This window comes from Stegodyphus dumicola, chromosome 4 (assembly GCF_044657685.1).
Source record: "Stegodyphus dumicola isolate Sdum_Otavi_A_Nest chromosome 4, ASM4465768v1".
NCBI lineage: Eukaryota > Metazoa > Arthropoda > Arachnida > Araneae > Eresidae > Stegodyphus > Stegodyphus dumicola.
The window spans coordinates 69,008,816-69,029,171 of NC_140771.1; the positions used below are offsets into that span (position 1 = coordinate 69,008,816).

The following is a 20,356-nucleotide window of genomic DNA, read 5'->3' on the forward strand; positions in this document are numbered from 1 at the left end:
AAAATTTACCGTCATCTTTCTCACTACGCATTAAAGTCTTTTCAAGTTATAATACAGGGAACCACCGCCAATCCGTCGCAATTTACTTCCACCAAGTCGTCTTATTACATATATATATAATAATAAATTTGTACGAAGAGAAAATTAAATAGAACCATTCACTAATTTTCATGGCTGGGACGGTGATAGCAGACAGCTTAACTTTGTGGCATAGTAGATAACTGGAACTTTTTTGAAGAGTCACAAAATTACTTGATAATCTGACATCTCTTTATTACCTGTCAAATATTATCAATGTTTTTGCATAACGTATATCCTTACATGGTACAGCGCAGTGGAGCAGTCTGCATTCCACAATTTTAAACTACGCAGTTACGTTTTAAAATAATGATGACGCCTTAAGGGCTTGTACTTCAATTAAAATTTAGTGATTTAAAATATATTATCGATTTGCTCCAATTAAGTTTTAAATTGGTAGTAAATTTTTCTTCGTTCTTTTATATACTACTCATATCTGTCTATCTATCTATGTATATCTATGTATATATATATAGAGAGAGAAAGGTGGGGGGGGGCGAACTCTCGCTAAACTAAACCGATAATCTGCGGTTCCAAGCAATTTTATACTTCTAGGGCGATGTCTTTTTAAAGAGGTAATATCAGTACCCATGCTTATTCATGTTTTCAGAAATATTGGTTACCTTTCTGAGATGGTTGCCTTAAGGAGATGCTTACAACGAGATTGCTGACTGTATTCGAACTTTCATTTATACTTTTCTGTTTTGTTCATTAAATTATTAAGGGCATAATTTCTTTATTTTGCATAAACTATCCGATTATGTTACCGGAAAACCATTTATTTTGAATAAAATATGGTTTTAATTCTCATCTTACCTTTGCCAAGAAGCAAACGTTGTATTTCTATGAAAGCCCCCCCCCCAAAAAAAAAGAAAGAAGTGGCGAATTAATCGCAGAAATATAAACTGATTGATATGTGTTCTTAAGTTGTGAATTTAGATTTTAAGACGCAGGTTTGTAGTTAGCATCTTTCTTGATCCTTCAGCCTTCCAACAAAAGACATGATCAGCCCATTTTCTTTTTAATATTGAACTCGGTTCTAGCGATTGAAACGTGATTTCTTTTGGAATGACACATTTTTTCTGTCTCCAGAGCTTGTTGCATATTGCGCAACATGGGGGGGAGGAGTCCTGATGCTTTTTGTGAGAGGCCCAACCGGAATCCTTATTGATATGTCCTCGCCCATCTCAGGCACGTCAAGACCATTCAGCCGCGCGGAGTTACAAAGAAAGCAAATTCCTCTGTATGGCGAAGTCATAAATGTCAGACTGCACTGAGGTAACCCATAATAAGCGATCGTGTCTGTTAAAGGGCGAGGAGATCTCTATCGGTACGAATAGCTTGCTTTCGTGTCTCTCCCAATTATGAACCAAGCGCTTCAAGGCCGGACCGACTAGATTTACAGCAAGCTGAGCTCGATATTTCCTTAATAGATAAATTAGCCTTATTACTTTCCCCCATCCGTTTATGGGATGGCTCTTTGCCTAAAGAGGAAGTGCTTGCTTGAGTTGTGCTGTCTTTTTAAAGCACGCAATGACGCTTATGAAAAATGAATGTCGACGCTTCTACGACCTGTATATTTTAGTCAGATGTATTCGACTCACGTTTGGCGTTGCGGTGTTTTAAGATAATCGTATTTGCTTCATCAGGCAATAAAATCACAATAAATTCACTTGTGAAAAACTATTCTTGCAAAATTGTGACAGAAATATGTATTTTGGTCATCACTGCATGTTTTACTATGTACAGTAGAAGTCTGATAATCCGGCGCCTTGGGGAATTTATCGCGATGCGGGATTATGAATTGTAGAATATCACAGCGTAATTTGCTTAAATAAAAGTAACGAAGAATGAAAAAAGAAAAAACTACATATAGTAATTCTGCGTACTTATTTAATGAATCGAACTAAGTAAATTTATTTATAATTTAAAGTATACTTAATTCATTTTTGCTTTGAAATCATCAATATTTCCAGTGCAAATAAAGATCGAAATAGTATAAAAAAAACTGCAAATAAAGATCGAACTTTATTTAAAAATCAAACGTTTTCAAATAAAGTTCGAAATGTATACTTGCTCTAAAAAAAACTATGTAATATATGATTATTAGTTTTTTCGGCGAACTTCACAAACACGTTTAACGCTTCCCCAGCTTTATATCAAGCTACATCTTAGTTGAATCTTCATCTCCTTTGCAACTTTCCATGTGCTTTGCAACTTGTGAATTTAACACACTTTGAATTATGACAATGCCTTCTAAAATTTCTTATTATCACTTTCGGTCCATTCAGGAACTTTGTTTTCTGAAGGTGTGATTAATAAATCAATCGAATGGAAATGTTTTAAAAGTAGTTGTTACATTTTAAGCTTTTATTTAGTTCACTCATGGTGTTTAATAACTTCGAACTAATTTTGTCATTGTTTTTTAACCTACTTTCTCATAAGCTATCGCGTTTAAATTTTGTACATACACTGTTGGTGGAAATAATATAGTATGTGTGTTTAACGAACGAACAAAAACATTTGAATTTTACTGTTTGCACGATCGAATTGAGACGAAAAAAATATGTTCAATGAAACTTGTATGAATATTGTAACTTTATTTCTGAATTTTTGGTGAACTTTTTTAAATCGCTCGATTTTTATTTAACTATTTTACTAGATTTTTGATTTTAAAATTTCAGCCTCTGAAAATTTATCAAATATAAAGTTTTAAAATTTTTACAAATAATAAAGCAAACTTTTCGCCCTCTTTTTTTAAACAATAATGCTTAAGGCAAAATATTTCCCACTAATAAATGGAATTTATTGAAATAATGAAACTTAAATTTTGCGGATTCCATTTCCCGGCCTTTAATGATTTTCAGTATAATTCTTCTTGTGAGATTTTATTTTATCTGAATTGTCTGAATCTTCTGTAGAAGTTTCTAGAATATTTTACGGAAGAGTCAACACATGTTTATTCTGTTAATATTTGTATTCAACTTTGTTTTGCTTCAATAAATTATGCATTACTAAGTTTATCCATATAATAATGTGTATGTTAATTATTAGCATTAGAGCTGTTATTAGTCTCAGAATTAATTTTTTGTCCGTTTCACTTTTGTATCCGAATCACGTTTCGAACTGTTGCCAGAAAATGTTATCTCCATGCATTATTAAAAAAATTAAATAATGAAGAATCTGTATGTATGTTTCTCTCATTGTGGAAAAACGACGGCATCTAGATCCACCGAATTTTAAATAGGTTTTTCAAATCAGCTGTATGGGAGAACTACTTTTCAGTTCGGAGGAGGAAATAAAAAGAATCAGGTCAAGTAATATATTAGTCGCCTTCGTAAAGTTTCCTGTATATATAAAGCTCGTTAAACTAATTGCCGTGTCGTCAATTAGCTATCCGAGTTATAAACGTATTTCCCGTAAGTAATTATGTTATAAATTACTTTGATAATAATTTAAAGTTGTTTTAGTAATTTGTAATCATTTTGATTTTTATTAAGAAAACAAGTAAGTCACACGTTAATACACTTCTTTAGATATAGTAAACATATTTTTAGACAAAATTGAGTTTTACAAACATATTTAATTATCGAGCTTATGATTTATAAATCGAGCAAAATAAATAAAAATCGAACCTTTTTTTTTTTTTTTTTTTTTGTGTGTGTGTGTGTGTGTGTGTGTGTTTTCTGTAATAGCTAGTTACTTTTTATTCCTGTAGTTCTTATTACTTTATTATGGATTTGTTACACTTTAACTGCGCCCAATTGCTTAAAGCAGGGGTTCGCAACCTTTTTTTATCCCATACACCCCCTTTCACCACTGCTAGAAGATTATTCCCCTCCTCCTTTCGAAAACTTGAGCTATAAATGCATGTAATTCTCCAGATTTAGATGATTTTCCAACCTGTTTTATAAATTAAACAACAAAAAGTATAGGAAATATTGATAAATACCAAAACTTGAATAAAAGTAATTTTTATATTCGTAAACTAAAACTAAATAATTAGCAGATATAAAAGACATCGCATTCCCCCTGAATCTAATAAATTCTTCCCTAGTGGAATAATTTCCCCTGGCTGAGAACCCCTAGTTTAAAGGTTACTTATGTTTTCTGAATTTTGAAATATCTTGCCAATTAAGCTTGCCAAGTAGAAAACTGTTTCTAAAGCGTTTGAAATAATTTTTTTTAATTCCTTTTTCTGTATTATTGAATAATGAAGGATCTGCCTTTAAGTATGTATGTACGTTCTTATCATTTTGGAAAAACGGCGGCTCCTGGAGCCACCACATTTTGAAATCACATAGTCCTCTTCATAAAATTGTGTACTGCAAAGCCCAGATTTTGAATTCCGGATTTAATTCTTATTTATTTCTTACTAGTAGAAGTATCCGATGCCAGTTAAGTTAGATGGAGAGTAATGCATCTAACAACAGAGAGAACGATACTGCTGTAAACCTTCTCTAATAACGATGCAAAAAATACGATTCATAGTCATACATTTTTCAGTCTAATTCCATTTCATTATATCAGCAACAATGGCACGCGGTTTTTAATGATTTTCGTCTTTCTAATCAAATGGTCGTAAAAGTTCCATCAAGTATATCAATTTTAGTCGATTAAATTTTGTAAAAAATTGATCGTAATTGATAATAAATCAATAACGCGAACAAACAAACAAACACACAAACATATATCCTTCCTTACATTTGAAAGCGAGCAGTAGCAATATTTTACGGAAAATATCTGTAGATCGAAAATCAAAATTATTATTAAATGTTCACACTTGTGATTAGTTATTAAAAGTTTATTTATTTCTCCTTCTAAACATATGATTCGTGTTCTCAAACGAGAAATTTCAACGCACTTTCAGTTTGGGAAATATATGTCAAACCACATTGACATCATAGGCTAAAATTCAGTGAGATGTAAAATGAAAGAGGGGATCAAGAATTTCACTGATAAGTGAGAAAATGACATCAAAGTTGAACTTATGAAGAATCCGGGCAATCTTGTAATTGGTAGAAATATTAAACAGCATTGTGGCGATGGCAAGAGATACTTTTTAGTTGCCTATTATGTAGTGTTAGGCGCTATACTTTGTTTCTTTTTTATTAAGTGTTATGAATTTAATATAAATATCTATTAAAACGCGGTTTATAATTTTCTGATTGTGTGCTAAAGATTCGTAACTATGCTTAAGAGTTAAGAATTAAAATAAATGTAATATTTATCAATACTCAACATTTCGAACAGATAAATCGAAAACTGTATTAAATGCTTAATTCTTTTACTCAAGCTTCATTTTAAAATAGATATTTGAATAAAGTTTTTTTAAATTTATACCAATAAGAATAAAATAAGTTTATTAAATTCATACAACCTATATTTCTTGCAATTAATGTATCTAAGTACGTTAGAAGGCTGATAGCTGCAAATAAAGCTATTTTTTAAACAAATTACTCTGTGCTAGCAGCAAAATTAATGGATGTAATAGTGAAAGCAAAACTCTTTTTCTGTAAAATACTTATAAATATAATTTGAAATTCAGTGTTAAACATTTTATTTCTCAGTATTTCCTATATATGGTGTGTTATATTTTTAATTTGTAGCTCACGCAAATTCATCATGGGTAGAGCTGGCCTCATATTTCAATAAAAACTTTTAACTTATTAATGAAAAACCTATTTACCTAACGTCTTAGGAACATTGCATTTCATCGGGTTATAGACAAATTTTCGAGCTCACAAACATAGTCGCCATATACTAGATGGCTTCCATTTTCAGGTAGTGGAAACAGCCAATTAGACTTCTGATGTTTCATAAATTGATCGTAATTGTAATGCTTTGTCTAGAACCGAAACTGTTTACCGTAAATCTATTTCTGCTTCTTTGCTTCCCCATGCAAAATCATATCACTCGTGATTTTCTCCATGCAAAATCATAAGTGACATGATCAGGCAGAATTGCACTCCAACTTAATATCTCCTTTCTAGCATACATCGTGCTTCCAACATCTGCTTTTCAGAATGCTTACTTTTTAACAAACTAATTATTTGAAATCAATAAATTTGTTTCTAGCATATATCGTGCTCCCAAAATCTGCTTTTCAGAATGCTTACTTTTTAACAAACTAATTATTTGAAATCAGTTAGAGAGAGGATTCTCTGCCAGTGACACTGAAGCCTCTCAGAAACGTTCCTCTTGCTGTCATAAATGACCTTCAGCTGTTAAAAGTAATCCTAACAATCTTGTCTTCATGACGTTTCATCTCTCTTTCACTTGCAAAATTGCTCGGATTCTCCACGAAAATCAAGTTCCAGGTAATGTTTGCAACCATCAATAAATTTGTTGTTCAGCTCTTAAAGATCCCATCCCTGACTTTAAATATTGTGTAATTTTAACTTAATATATTTTATCATGTATCTTGTGGAATTTTAGCTTAACGCCGTTCGTTATGTCTATGTAATTTGGCATATATCGACCAGACTAAAAGAGCGCTGAAACTTCTCATAAGGGAACATGAATCGCAAAGAAATAATAGTAATAAAAAAAATTTGTTAGCTAATCAAAAGTGGACTCTTAATATAATTTTGACTTTCGAGCTGTAAAAATTATTCTAATATCTTCTTCAGTTAGTAAATTAGATTTATTTGAACCTTTCCGATTTTACGAAAATGGTTCTATTTAAGTTAATGATATTAATTTTTCAACGCTTTCAAAATTCTAATATTTTATTTTTTTCACGTTTCATTACTATTCTCCTCGACAGCTTACAGTTGCTTTCGCTTTGGTCCACTCACTTCCTTACAAATCGTTTCACTCCTATGTCTAATTGTTCTCGAAATTGATTTCAAAATCTTCTCCGAAGTAAGATTGATTTTCTGTCCGGTTTTAAAATCTACAGACGTTTTAGCATTAAATAAAAACAAAAATGTGTTACTTGTCCTTAAACCTTCTCGTTGTATAATCTGGAAATACATCTGCCTTCTAGCAGATGAATATGGATAAATTTTACTAAAATATTTTTGTATGTTTTTATCTACACGTACGCGTTGTCAGTTAAACGTACTGTCGACTAAACGTCTTATCGGCTAAATGTCCGTGTCAGTTAAACGTCCCGTCGACTAAGTATCCTATCGACTAAATGTTCCTGTCGGTTAAATGTCATGTCGGCTGAATGTCCTTGATCAGCTAAGTGTCCTGTCGGCTAAATGTTCCTGTCGGTTAAGTGTTCTGTCAGCTGAATGTCATTGTCAGCTAAGTGTTCTGGCGGCAAAATGTCTTATCGGCTCCATGCCGACTAAATGTTCTCTGCTACCGAAACGGGGGCAGATTTAAACGCTGTTATTAATAGGTTTCCTTCTTTTTAACCTGATTAATTTTTTTAAAAAATGCATTCTGAGTCATGAGATGTCAGAAATATTAAATGTTTTTATGATATATACTAGCTAGTTGTATTAAAATCATTATGTATTTTTCCGTTTTTATAATTAGACTTTTAGGTGGCTAATTTTATATTGTTGTAACCGAAGGAGAGTTTTCCACTAAAGAACGTTCTTAATAAAGTTAGGGGGAAAAATCAGTATCTTTAGTGCGGGTAGTAATTACCACCCAAAATCTCTGATTTTCTGCCAGCGTTTTCGTAGTTTTTCAAAGCCGCCCAGAAACTTGGTGGCCGCTAGTCCAAAAACAGATCAACCTCATTTCGGACGTCCTGTGCAGAAAGGAAGATAGCACCAGCAAGATGTTGCTACAGATGTAAAAAAAAAAAAAAAAAAAAAAAAAAAAAAGTAGAGGTCCGAAGGAGCGATGTATGGTGGCTATATGGTGGATGTGGCAAAAGATTCCATTTCGAGTCCGTACAGAGTTTTTTCACAAGAGTGTGTTCTAAAGCAAGTCTCTTTCTTTCAAATGCCAAAAAATCGCTTCATAAAATATGATTAAACACGCTAACGGGAACCGTTTGCGCAGACGATATTTGCGGAGGCGGAAAACTTTCGTTAAAACCCGATATATACGTATGCGAAATTAAATGAAGAGACAATGAGTTAAATAAGGTACGTTAATCAAGTAAAATCTAACAAGAAAAAATTCCGGTATAAAATTGGTAAACTGTAAATTTGTTTTTAATTAAATGGGAACTTAAATTACTTTATACACAAGTTAAAATATTAGTTAAATAAAAGAATATGCAGCAAAATAATAAATAACATTAAATACATTATAAATTAAACTAATTTCTTTTTTTTTTAAATTTCAAAAGTAAATCTGAATGTGAGCGTAGAAATAGTTCGTATTTTTTTATTTATTTCGATCAGTAACATTTCGTAAAAATGATAAACTACAAAACAGATGTGTGAAATTATATTAGGAGTTAATATAATGTAGAAAGTATAAATTATTAAATATAAGTTATTTTTAGAAGATATAATTTAAATAATAATCTTGAGGGCGTTGCCAAATAACTGGTTATACTTGTAAACATTCTCTACCGTATTATAGTAATTCCTTTGATTGATGCACTTCAATAACTGAAAATTTGTTTTCAGTTGCTTAACTCGTATTCCAATGAAATTTACAACTTAAATTGGTGTTTTCTTTATTTACTATGTACTTTATTTGCACTTGTACTGTAATTAAAATTAAGAATTCAAATTACTTTTTAAAATTCATTGGTTTTAAAGAAGGGTAGGTTAAATTAATGTTGTTAGTTTTGGTATTTAACATTATAAATCAAAAGATAAATATTGCTTATTCGCTAGTGATAAATATAAGTAATACATCAAGGAGGTTAGAGTAAATGGAGTAGCATAACGTCACAAACGTGAAGCTAAGAAAATGTCAACGAGGTAAAGTTACGACTTATCATGACCGCAATACAGCTTACGGATAAGACTTCGATTCATATTGTTAAATAAAATTACAGTGACTTTGAGAACAAATTTCGACGGCCGCAGATTCAGAAATGTATCTTTAGGCGTAATTTGCATAAAATACAATTGAAACTTTTACTGGTCTTCCCCAGGTTTTACCATGCACGTGTTTGTCTTAAAGTTGTTACTATTTACACATTTTCGTGTACATAGATTTTATTAAATTTGAAACAGGTATTAAGTCTAGTTTTTTTTAGGGACCATACACAAACTTTAAAAAGACTATTGAAGAATTATCTTCTGACCTTGTGAAACATAACAAAAGTCAGAAGAAGGGTGTGTAAGACCCTTTTATTCGAACACAAAATTAACAATTTCCCAATTTGGGTTTACACAAGCCAAACACTTCTGGCTTAACAGAAATACGCAAAGTTGAACAAATTCAAATGTGGTAGATTAGCATAACGGCTCATAGAATAATTTAACGCGCAGGAAAAGCTCTGGTTTGTAGAAAAACCGGCGATCAACGCCATAGAATCAAATCGCTAATAACGTGACCTGGAATAGGCAAACACGCTCTGACTTCCCAAACTCTTGATTAAATAGCACTTCTTTCTACCGTAATCTGAATAAACTTTCGCTCTGCCATTTATATTCTGTCATGAAAAGCATGGGTGAAAAGAGAGTGATAGGAAAGTACTAAAACTTAAAATTAACTATTAGTTATAAATAGATAAACCTCACATAGTTATTTACAAACCTTGCGAAGAGCTATTTGACAGACTAAAGCTTATGAAATAGGCCCATTTGTTTAGTAACAGCATAAGTCTGAAGACAGTTAGCTTTCTACATTATATACAGCTTTGTAATTACACTATGTACAAATCCTTCAACTGATAGTCATCCAAAATTTCGCGTTGTAGATCTATCGTATCTGTGCAGATATTTTTAATTCGTTGTATTTGATTTATTATTGTATTGTTAATTACTTTTTTGGATATGCTGGAAATCCAATTTATTAATTTGTTAATATTGAAATTGAAGTTTCTTGTTTTGTCAAAAAGTAAAATTTTTTTGTAGTTAATTAATGATTTGAAGATCTAGATAGTCTATGCTATTTTGTGAATTATTAGTTTTATTAAGTGTAAGACAATTTAGATAAATCTCGGAGTGTTCAATTTTATTAAAATTATTAATTGTAATAAGGTCATCAATATATCTGTAAGTGTGCTTGTAGTAATTTAATTCTTGTGGTTGTAGATTTTTTTGGAAGTTAAATTCTTTGATAAATAAAAAGATATTACAGAGCGAGGTACTGGAATGGGATCCCATTGGTAGACCTCTGACTCGTTTAAAAAGTTGATTTTGAAATTTAATGTAGTTATGAAAAAGTGTGCATTTTAGGTAGGTTTTCCATTTGTTAAGATTCATAATCGTGAGCATATCAGGGAAGAGCTTAGGCAGATCTAGTAGAATAGTATAGATTTCTTCTAAAGGAAGTGAGGTATATAAGTTTTCAAAGTTATAGCCGTTAATGTTCTGTATATATATAATTACAAAATAATTCTTTTGAAAACAAAACACAATTATCCCTAGTTATTTTCGCGCATTAAGTTGCAGAAAAATTATCATTAAAGACATAAAGTAAGAAATTTAGAACTAATATTTCACAAAGACCAGAAATTGAAATTCATAATTAATAAATTTCAAATAATCATAGAAATGCAATAATAATTAAAAAATTATATATATGTATTCGTATAAAGGAAATATATACTAAGCATCATTAAATTATTTTAAAAAATTTTTTTCGTTGATAAGTCGTGACGTCATACCTTGACGTGTCATGGCTTCGTTTTCATTGCATGGGACATGCGGAGAAAGCTTGCTCCATTTATTCTAACCTCCTTGTAATACATAAAGATACAATTAACATGGAATGTAAGAAATTGCTTTATATTAAGTGCATTCTCTTCTATCAGAGTAACAAAGGAAAGCAAACAATATGCGATTTTCTGGTAAGAATTCTAGACCCCTCTGTCAACATGATTCAGAACTACAGCTATATTACGGTGCTCATAAAACGTGCAGCATGTTTCCTTTACTTGTTGTTTTCGAGGTCATCAGCCTGATGGTTGGCTTTCTTTTCTCTCTCTCCTGTTAATGCCGGTCACGAAGAAAGCGAATCATGGTTGTCATGGAATTCAGATTTGCACCTGCTTTTTGGAGGCGTTTTCTTTCGTGGAGGAAAGGATGCTTTTTTTTTTTTTTTTTTTCTTTCTCCCCTTCAAACCGAATTATTGTTTCCTATCTGACAAATCTTTTAGGCTTTTCAGTATCGTGAAAAATCGTTTTCACGAATTCGCACACTTTTTTGTTTGCGCATTGTGTGGAATGGTTGTGTAGCTACGGCGGACGTTGTCAGAGCGAAACTCATCGTGGTTAGAGCGGACACATCTTTTCCCCATCTTAGAACAGATAAAGGGTGCAGATAAATAAGTAAATAAATACTTTTAAAAATCACAAATATGATTTAAAACAGTGTTTTAAGTTGCAAATCTATTTCAAGTGAGACAACTTTTCGTTTACCGACGTTTTCTGTTTTTGCGCTCGATTATCGAATTACAAGGATAAATACATTTTTGCCAATCAAATTTAATTATTTATACGTATTTAAATTGTTATGATATTATAGTGCGAATATTATTTTCAACATAGCGAAATGTAATAAAAATAAAAACTTTTAGGTAAATATTTAAAATTAATTTAAATTACATTTTTGCCAATCAAATTTAATTATTTATACGTATTTAAATTGTTATGATATTATAGTGCGAATATTATTTTCAACATAGCGAAATGTAATAAAAATAAAAACTTTTAGGTAAATATTTAAAATTAATGGTAAGTAACAGTATAATGAAGGGTCTGAACAAATTTCAGGGATTTTGTGGAAAACTGTATTTTAGAGTCAAATAAATATTAGAGCAGGTGCAGTTACCATAAAATTAATTAGTTTCATTAATGTAAGTAAAAATAAATACTAGAAGTAAAATATACAAAACAGATAGAAGTAAATAAATACTAACTAACCTTTATTATAAAGGCATAAATATAATTTACCATTTAAACCAGCCTAGTTACAAAACTTAAAGATTTTAGACATTTTTCTAAATTGCTTGATGTTTCGAATTCTTTTAGGATGTTTTCAATTCTTTCATCCAATTTTACATATGCTTTTTTCCTTTTTATTCCACGGTCGCCTAATTCTCTGGGTTTCTAATTAAAAGACTTTTGTTTTTCTTCTTTTAGTATTTTAACTAATAAGTGCACAATAACCTGGTTTCTACCAGTGATTGCGTTTAATTTGGAATTCCAGCCTTCAACAGAATTATTTGTCCTATGATGCTATCCATATACGTTCCATATTTTAACAGGCATATTTGGATTTTCCATCCACTGTTCGACACGTCGAAAGATCAAAATAATCGATAATAAAGAGACAAAATAATCGATGAATGTGGTAAGTTTGTCAATGCTAAAAGCTTTTTCCCATACAATGCTCCAAGTATCATCTATGTGTTGTTCTATTGGCAAGTAATAAGCTAATGCAGAAATTATTCTACAGACATGTCTTATATCTTCGTTCTCTTTATATTCCTTTATTACACCCATTTCTTGTATCTTACGCCACAAACATTGATTAAAATGAAAGTTACAACCGGCTATAGTCGAACTGGGAAATTCTAACATACAGCTATTGATGGCTGCGGCTTAAAAATCCAATTTTAATGTCCGGCTTCTATTTAGGGCACGGACGTTTCACTTCCTGAAACAATTCAATGTATGCTGCGTGTCTCTTATCAGGCAGAAATGCAAAAAGCGCTGGATAAACGTTAGTCTCAGTTGCTGTACTCCTTAAGTCGACGTGTATTGTATATATTTGAGCAAACTGTTTCGGACAACTTTTAAATGTTTAATTTAAGAAAACCGTCTTTCCATTTTCCAAAAGGTACCGACATTCTTCTCCTCCAAATACTAAAATTATGTTATCTTGGTCATTTTGAAAATCTAAACGAAGAAAGGAGGTTTCTCCGTTAAAAAGCATAAGTGTATCGTTTGCAAACCGAATGTCGTTGGCATTTTGGGGATTTTTTGGGTAACTCCCAAAGCCTTTCTCCTCTCTTACATAAAACAGTCTTGGTACTGGATTATGTCGGTATTTTAGTAACGAAATCATAACCTTTCTGATATAATTCTAAAAGAAGTTCTTGAAATATCGGGGAACGGGAACTGGTGGTTCTTCTCGGACTCTTTTTTTGCAAGTCTCTAACTTCCTTTTAATGTCGATCTCAGCAATGTTGGGCATGCAGGAATGTTCAGTTTTGTTCAGTACTTCAAATTGAAAATTTGTCTTTGCATTTCCTTTACAACGACGTGTCTTTTCTTTTGCACATACCCAACTCATTCCTAATTTATTTTGTCAGTGTAAACGGTGTGGGTAATCATCTACAACTTAGCATTCTTTTCCTTTTTTTTTTCTGTAGAGAGTAATTTTGTTGAAATGGCTATCGGTTCCATCACAGATTTTTTCGACGCTATAAAACGACATACACACTTCATAAGGATCAAACATCTACTGAGAAAACGAGAAAAACATTTTCTCTTAAAAGTATCAGCTTATCTCTGCAGCAGGTGCAAAGCTCGACGCTACACAATAGATGACATGTGACTGATTAGGGAAACAACACAATAGGTGCAAGAACAGGGGCGTAGCTAGAGGGGGGCAAGGGGGTGCATCTGTCCTCGGGCGCAGAATCCAAGGGGCGCCAAATTGATGTTATGACATTTTAGAATTAAATGTTTTCCATCCTTGGCAAGCAGTAGGGAGCGCGAAATTTTCAGTTGTCCCTGGGCGCTGAAAACATTAGCTACGATTCTGTGCAAGAATGTCCGCTCTGCCCACCCAGCTACCCTCACGTATCCGCTGTAGCCACTGTCCGCTCTGACCACGTAACCGTGTGATTTAACTGCCACACGGTTAATTCCACACGTTAATTTTTCATGGCTTTCATTGCACGGAATTTTATTGATCTTCTTACGTTTGCAAAAGCTTTGAAATATATTTAAAAGTTAATTTTATAGCTTATGATATTTTTAGTGGTCTGCTTATTCGAATATCGCAAAAGCACGTGAGGGGTATCTGTTAATAGGGAACAGTGCTTTTTCAAAGAAAACTGGTTCGTATTTATGTTACACCTAAGGAATACTATGAAAATATCCATCCATCTGCAACTTTTTCCAAGGTTCAAGCTCTATCAACGTATCAGTCTTCACCGGTTAATGCTAGCTGAACCTTTTTTTGGGAGGAGGGGTAGTCCAAGACAGTTTTTTATAAATTTGTTATGAAATCAAACTGAAAAACTCATTTTATGAGCATTGGCAAAATGTTTATTTGCTGCCCGATCGGTATGCTGGCTGTCATATCGTTGGGCCTGGGTTCAAATTCTGAAAAAAAACTTGAATATATTTATAAGTGTATAGTGTATTTGTGGCATGGGCCCACTTAAAATGCACAGCGAACGGAAAAGTCATTTTAACAGGTCTGATGATAAGGAAAGAGGGGTGAAAGACCATTGGATCCTCCCTCCGGGAGTTTCTTCATTAAAATAAGAACGGAGCTTTAAAATTGCAATGTCAACTACAAGGAGCTGCCAACTGCAGACGCAATCCTGCGCGTTCGGGAACTTGTTCGTATGTTATTGTCAGACAAGTCGCTATAAAATTATCTTATTTTATCGTAAAATGCTTAGAACAATGAAAACAAATGTGTTAAAAAATTATCTGTTACGATACACTGTGCACAATTTATATACTTTTAAAAGCAGTTTTCGAAATAAGCACAGTTTTTCCTACCTCAGATATCTAACTTCTAAAGGAATTGTCAAGAGAACAAATCATAATTCTCAAGAGAACAAATCATAATTCTTCAGCGAATTTTCATCTTTTTCTTTCCGGGCGAGTTACCTTATTTTCCGGTTTTGTAATGTATTATCATTTCAAGCAGAGAGATTAATCGATTTTGTTCTTTCATCCATCAAGTGGTTGTTGAGCTATTCTCTCGCTACTGGCATACAACAGTAAATCACCTTGATGGTAATAGAAGATTGATACTTTTAATCTTATCCTAATCTTTGTTTACATTTTGAGTTAAGTTGTACAAATGTCTTCCTTACCTTGTAGATTTGAGAAATCTTTCGATATTAAAGAATCGGGAAAGTTTCTTGAAAGCGTTAGCTTCAGGGCGTACAATTAATTTTACACAGCGCGCACACACGCACACACACATATATATATAAATTAATATATATGTATATGGGACTATGATAATGTTATTAAAAACTTGCAATAAACTTAGAAGTTTAATATTTGTTTTAGTGTGCATCAAAACCTCAAATTAAAAAAAAAAAAAAAAAAATAAGAAAAAGAATAGTAATATGTGCGTCAACAGTACATGCATAACGAAGTAAGCAAATTACTGCCGATTTCGCATAAGAGTTTTGATTTATCTAGGAGAATTACCCTTTCCTCCCCCAAAGGAAAAAGTCAGCAGTATTTTGAACATGTTCATCACATTTTCTCTTAAATAAATTCTTTTAATCACGGAAACTAACATATAAAATTTGGATTTTAATTAATAATTTTCAAACACAAAGTTAATTTCCTGACGCAACCAAAATAGAACATATATACAAAATCTATGCTATTAAAATCTGTGCTCGTCTCTGTCTGTTTTGCTTGCATGTATTTTGTTTGCTTTTGGCATTATCCCCTTTGGAATGGCGGGGAATTGAGCTTCAGGAGAGGTACTGCCGGATTCCAAACATACCTGGGAAGCCATTTCGACCATTCTTATCTCTTTACGACTTTAAATAACCGAGATATTAATTAAAAACTCGGAAAAAATGATATTTTTCGCCCTCATTTTTCCGAGTGGCAACAGTCGCGCCACGCTGGAGATGATTAGAGATCGGTGATCATCATTCGTTAAGTGGTTTGTTCGACCCGAAGGCCTTTACCACTAACATGTTTATCAATTCCCTAAGGACCTGTAAAAGTTTGTTAAATTCCATAAAATGGAAAAGTCCTGTGCACTTGTAATAAAAGTGCAAAGTCTTCAGTAGTGAAGAAATTGATTAGGGCTGACGCCATATATCGGCCACAGATGAAGTCTTCGTTTGATAAGCAATAATAGCAATAATTTCTGCATATCTTTTCGCAGTGGCATATCTTTTACACATTATCGTAGATTTGACACAGTATCGTACAGTAAAAATGAAAAATAATATATACAAGGTCCCAGAAATGTTTCTGCTTTCGTCTGAGGCGATAGTACCTAATATTCATAGGGAAGTAGACTGTCACGTGATATACGAGTTTAATGATGATAAAGTCAGCAGCCTTGGTACCGGGCAAAGTCCATAGTAAGATGAAAATGATAATAAAGATGAAACAAAATCTGCTGAAGATGAAAATCTGCTTTATTTTGAGAAGTGTTGCCACTGCTCGCTTTCAAATCGTAGAGCTTCTTAATAAAAATTTCGAAGTTTTGTAAAATATGAAATAAAAAATAGCATTGTTAAACATTAAACATATTATTCCCGATTCCAAAAGTTCGTGGAAAGCCATTTGGACCATTATCATCTCCGAACGACTTTAATCAGCCGAGATATTAATTAAAAACTCAGAAAACGCTAATTTTCGCAGTCATTTTTCCGAGTGGCAACAATCTTGCGCGCTGGAGATAAAAATCTGCTTTATTTTGAAACGTGTTGTCACTGCTCGCTTTCAAATCGTAGATTTTGTTAGTAAAATTTGTAAGTAAAGTCATATTCTGACGTTGAAGAAAGCACACGATTGTATGTGACGTCATTGTATGCCGAAAATGTTTCTTTAATGTCATCATTTTTTATAAATAGCTGCTGTTGGTAACTTTTTTGTTTCTGAATAGTATAATTGACACGATATATGAATGCCGTGTTAATTCTTTTATTAATATTGAGAAAATTGTTGTTATATTACATTAAATTTAAATTCTGATATCATACATTTTAACCTGAAGTATCAAAGTTTTTGTTTACTGGATTGGCAGTAAAAAAATTATTTGCGAATTGGTTGTTGCTTAGAAAGAATGGACTGTTTCGTTCATATTGAAATGTTTCCTCTACATTTTCTTTTCAGGGCTACATAAAACTTGTAAATTTTGCTTTGGCTGCAGCCGTTCATCTGGTGGGCTTGCCCGCTAGTGATTGTTACAAAAACTGATGGAAATTTAGAAATATAAATGAAAAACTGGCAATGCATATAAGAATGGCAATGCATGTAAGAATATTATATGGTTATAATTTCTTAACTGCAGGTGTATACAAAAATTCAGGGGGAAAATATAATTTTAATCCTATCTTACAGTTAAATTTTGGCTGCATTAAATTTTATTTCCGAATCTTTTAATTACAATGTAGTAAATTTTATTGTTAACAGTATTTCATAAACGCGCAAAACGAAACGTATAACTTTTGTTCAACTGAAATTTTAAACTCATGCGTTATTTCTTTATTGTCTCAGAACCATGATATATAAGTAAATAACAGAAATTTTACTTTATTTAATAAAGTTTTAAAGTATTAATAAAATATTCTTTTGTCTTTTATATGTAAGTTAACGCTCCATTACTGATGCTCCTAACCATGCTAAAGTGTCGGCATGGCATATATGACTCGTGTGACAAGCATTAACATAACTTTTTTGGTGGCATAAAAGCACTTAACCAACCAATATCTATGTCATTGACAACTCACTAAATGCATCGTTAATTATCTTACGTAAAGCGGAATAAGCATTATTTTACGTAATTTTAATGAAATACGTACAAATATTCCTTATTAGACATTACGTGAGATAATTAACGATGTACCTGGGGAGGGGAAAAAAAAGCCATCTATATCTCGGATAAGCTGCAATCAACGAAATGTTAAGAAATTTTCACTCATTTAAAATTCTGCGATGCGCTGTGAAATGTAACTGGGAATATTCATACATATCATTATTAAAATACGAGACTGCCGTTCGTTGACAGCCAGCTCCAATGTCATTCTGTAAAGGTTACAAGAACAAATGAAATCAAATGTATGTGCAGTACCTGATGGTGAAATCAAATGTATGTGCAGTACAAATTATTTGACCGACCAGTGACAAAGGTGACGCGTGGTCAACCAAGTATGCCATTTGTAGAGCGTGGGAGTTCAACGTCCTTAATGATTTTATTCGAAAGTGCTAAATGCTGGCAAGAGGTAAACATATAATTTAGGAGTTACATAAATAATATAGGTGACAGATTACGTAAGTAATATAGGTGACAGATTACGTAGGTAATATAGGTGACAAATTACGTAGGTAATATAGCCTCAAAACGGCATTTTGTGGCGTTTCACTATAAACGGCGAATCACTTTTTAAATTATTGCCACCAAATATTATCGTCCTGTTTTATATTTAAAGAAATTAAGAAATGAAGAATCGGCATGAATGTATATATGTTTTCGGCATTGTGAAAAAACGACGGTACCTAGAGCCATCACATTTTGAATAACTAATTCTCCGCCAGAACATGAGCATTTGGATGCCCGAATTTTGGGTTTGGAATTTGTTTTATTATTTATTTCATATTTTGTAAAACTTTAATGAATTTTTGATTAACAGACTCAATGGTACAGAGCAGTGGCAACACTATACGGAAAAAGAAACATTTTTGTCTCCAGCGCGCGAGACTGTGTATCGGAAATTTTAAAGATATGTTTTTTTTTTTTAATATTTTGTGATATTGCCGATGAATTTATTTTTATGTGGTTTAAATGCGAAGATATACCTTTATTTAATAAATAAATAAATAAAGCTAACACAGAACGTTAAAAAAGGGCCTCTTTTGGGCGTAATAAAAAATCTGAAAGCTTTCAAATTTTATTTTTTTCCCTTCTTTTTACATGGGGTCGGTCTTTTTTCCTCTTGATATGTAACTATTTTCATAAAATCCTTCATCTTATTTCGAGAAACTTTGTAACTGGAAACAGGTACATGTTTACGATCAATATTTATGAAAATAAACTCGTTGCAATTTTTTTTTCAAAAGCTGTGCCTATTTAAAAAATACACAAAAAGGCCAAATCAATTTTGATCAAAAGAGATATTATTGGTAAAAATCATGTCAGCTGGGCTTTACCCGTTAGTACTAGTACAGCATGCACACCATAAAAAGTATTTTATTAGGTTATAAGAAATTTTCTGCTTGACGCCTTCGAGGTGTAATTGATAGCACGTCAAGCTGGGAAACGGATGATCTGGAATTCGAATTACGGCGAAGGCATCAATGAATTTTCATATTTCTTGCTCCGATAAAAGTCTAGCAAACTTTGAAAGTTACTAAGGAAGCTTATAGCAACTAATATTCTGTGGGTTATTTGAGTAATAACAACGGGCACATTCTTTATACCTTGCAGAAATTATATCCGTAACAGTCACAGATTGTATGCTTGCAAAGTTATTACAATTAATTACGCAAGTAAATTGTATTTTTCTTACGCAAAATCCCAAAAGATAAACGTGTAGAAGTTATGGACGATTTGCTTGTAATGTCATGTGAAGTAATTGTATACGTAGAACAAACTTTTTTCTAAGAAAGATACCAAAGGATATATCTGTAAAATTTTCGTGTTTTAAACGGAAAATTATTATATAAATAAAATAAACTTTTGATATGTTAAACACTTAATTCTGTATCTGTAAAGATTATAGATGTTTTGCTTTGCCTAACTATACAATTATGAATCCAATAACTATAGATGGAATTTAGCAGGTTATGTAACAGTAATAATTATGGCTACCAGTCTTGTCAACCGGGAAAGTTAAAGCAAGTAACCGAACTTATTTAACATATTTAATGTGAAACTGCAATTGCTATATGGTTTAAGCTACTTGGCTTCTGGATTAACTTGGTTTAAAAATTATTGAGTATTTACAGATTGAGGAAAAGTAAAGTCGATTCGAACAATTTAATAGAAATATTTGAAGAAATTAAAGTTTGCCTTTTGAAGTTGACTACTAAAATTTGCAGTGGGAAGGATAATTATTTTCTTTGTTATTCATGTAATAAAATAATTAATAAAATAATAACTAATAAAATTCTTGTGGAACTTAATATCTTTTGTATCTTGAACTCATCACGGGTTTCTTGTGAAAACGCTGTAATTGCGCTATTATAAAGTGCGCATTAAAGTTTGTATAAGCTGTATGCTCTTCTATGCATTAAAATATGTTTTGCAACAGTTAAAATCTTTTCAGACGAAAAGATTT

The 20,356-nt window shown here is 32.1% G+C and overlaps 1 protein-coding gene across 4 annotated transcripts in view; it reads left to right on the plus strand.

Annotated features, from left to right (window-relative positions):
* The window catches only part of Liprin-gamma (liprin protein kazrin), a 463,459-nt gene that overhangs the window by 327,265 nt on the left and 115,838 nt on the right, over positions 1 to 20,356 (plus strand). The window lies entirely within an intron of this gene.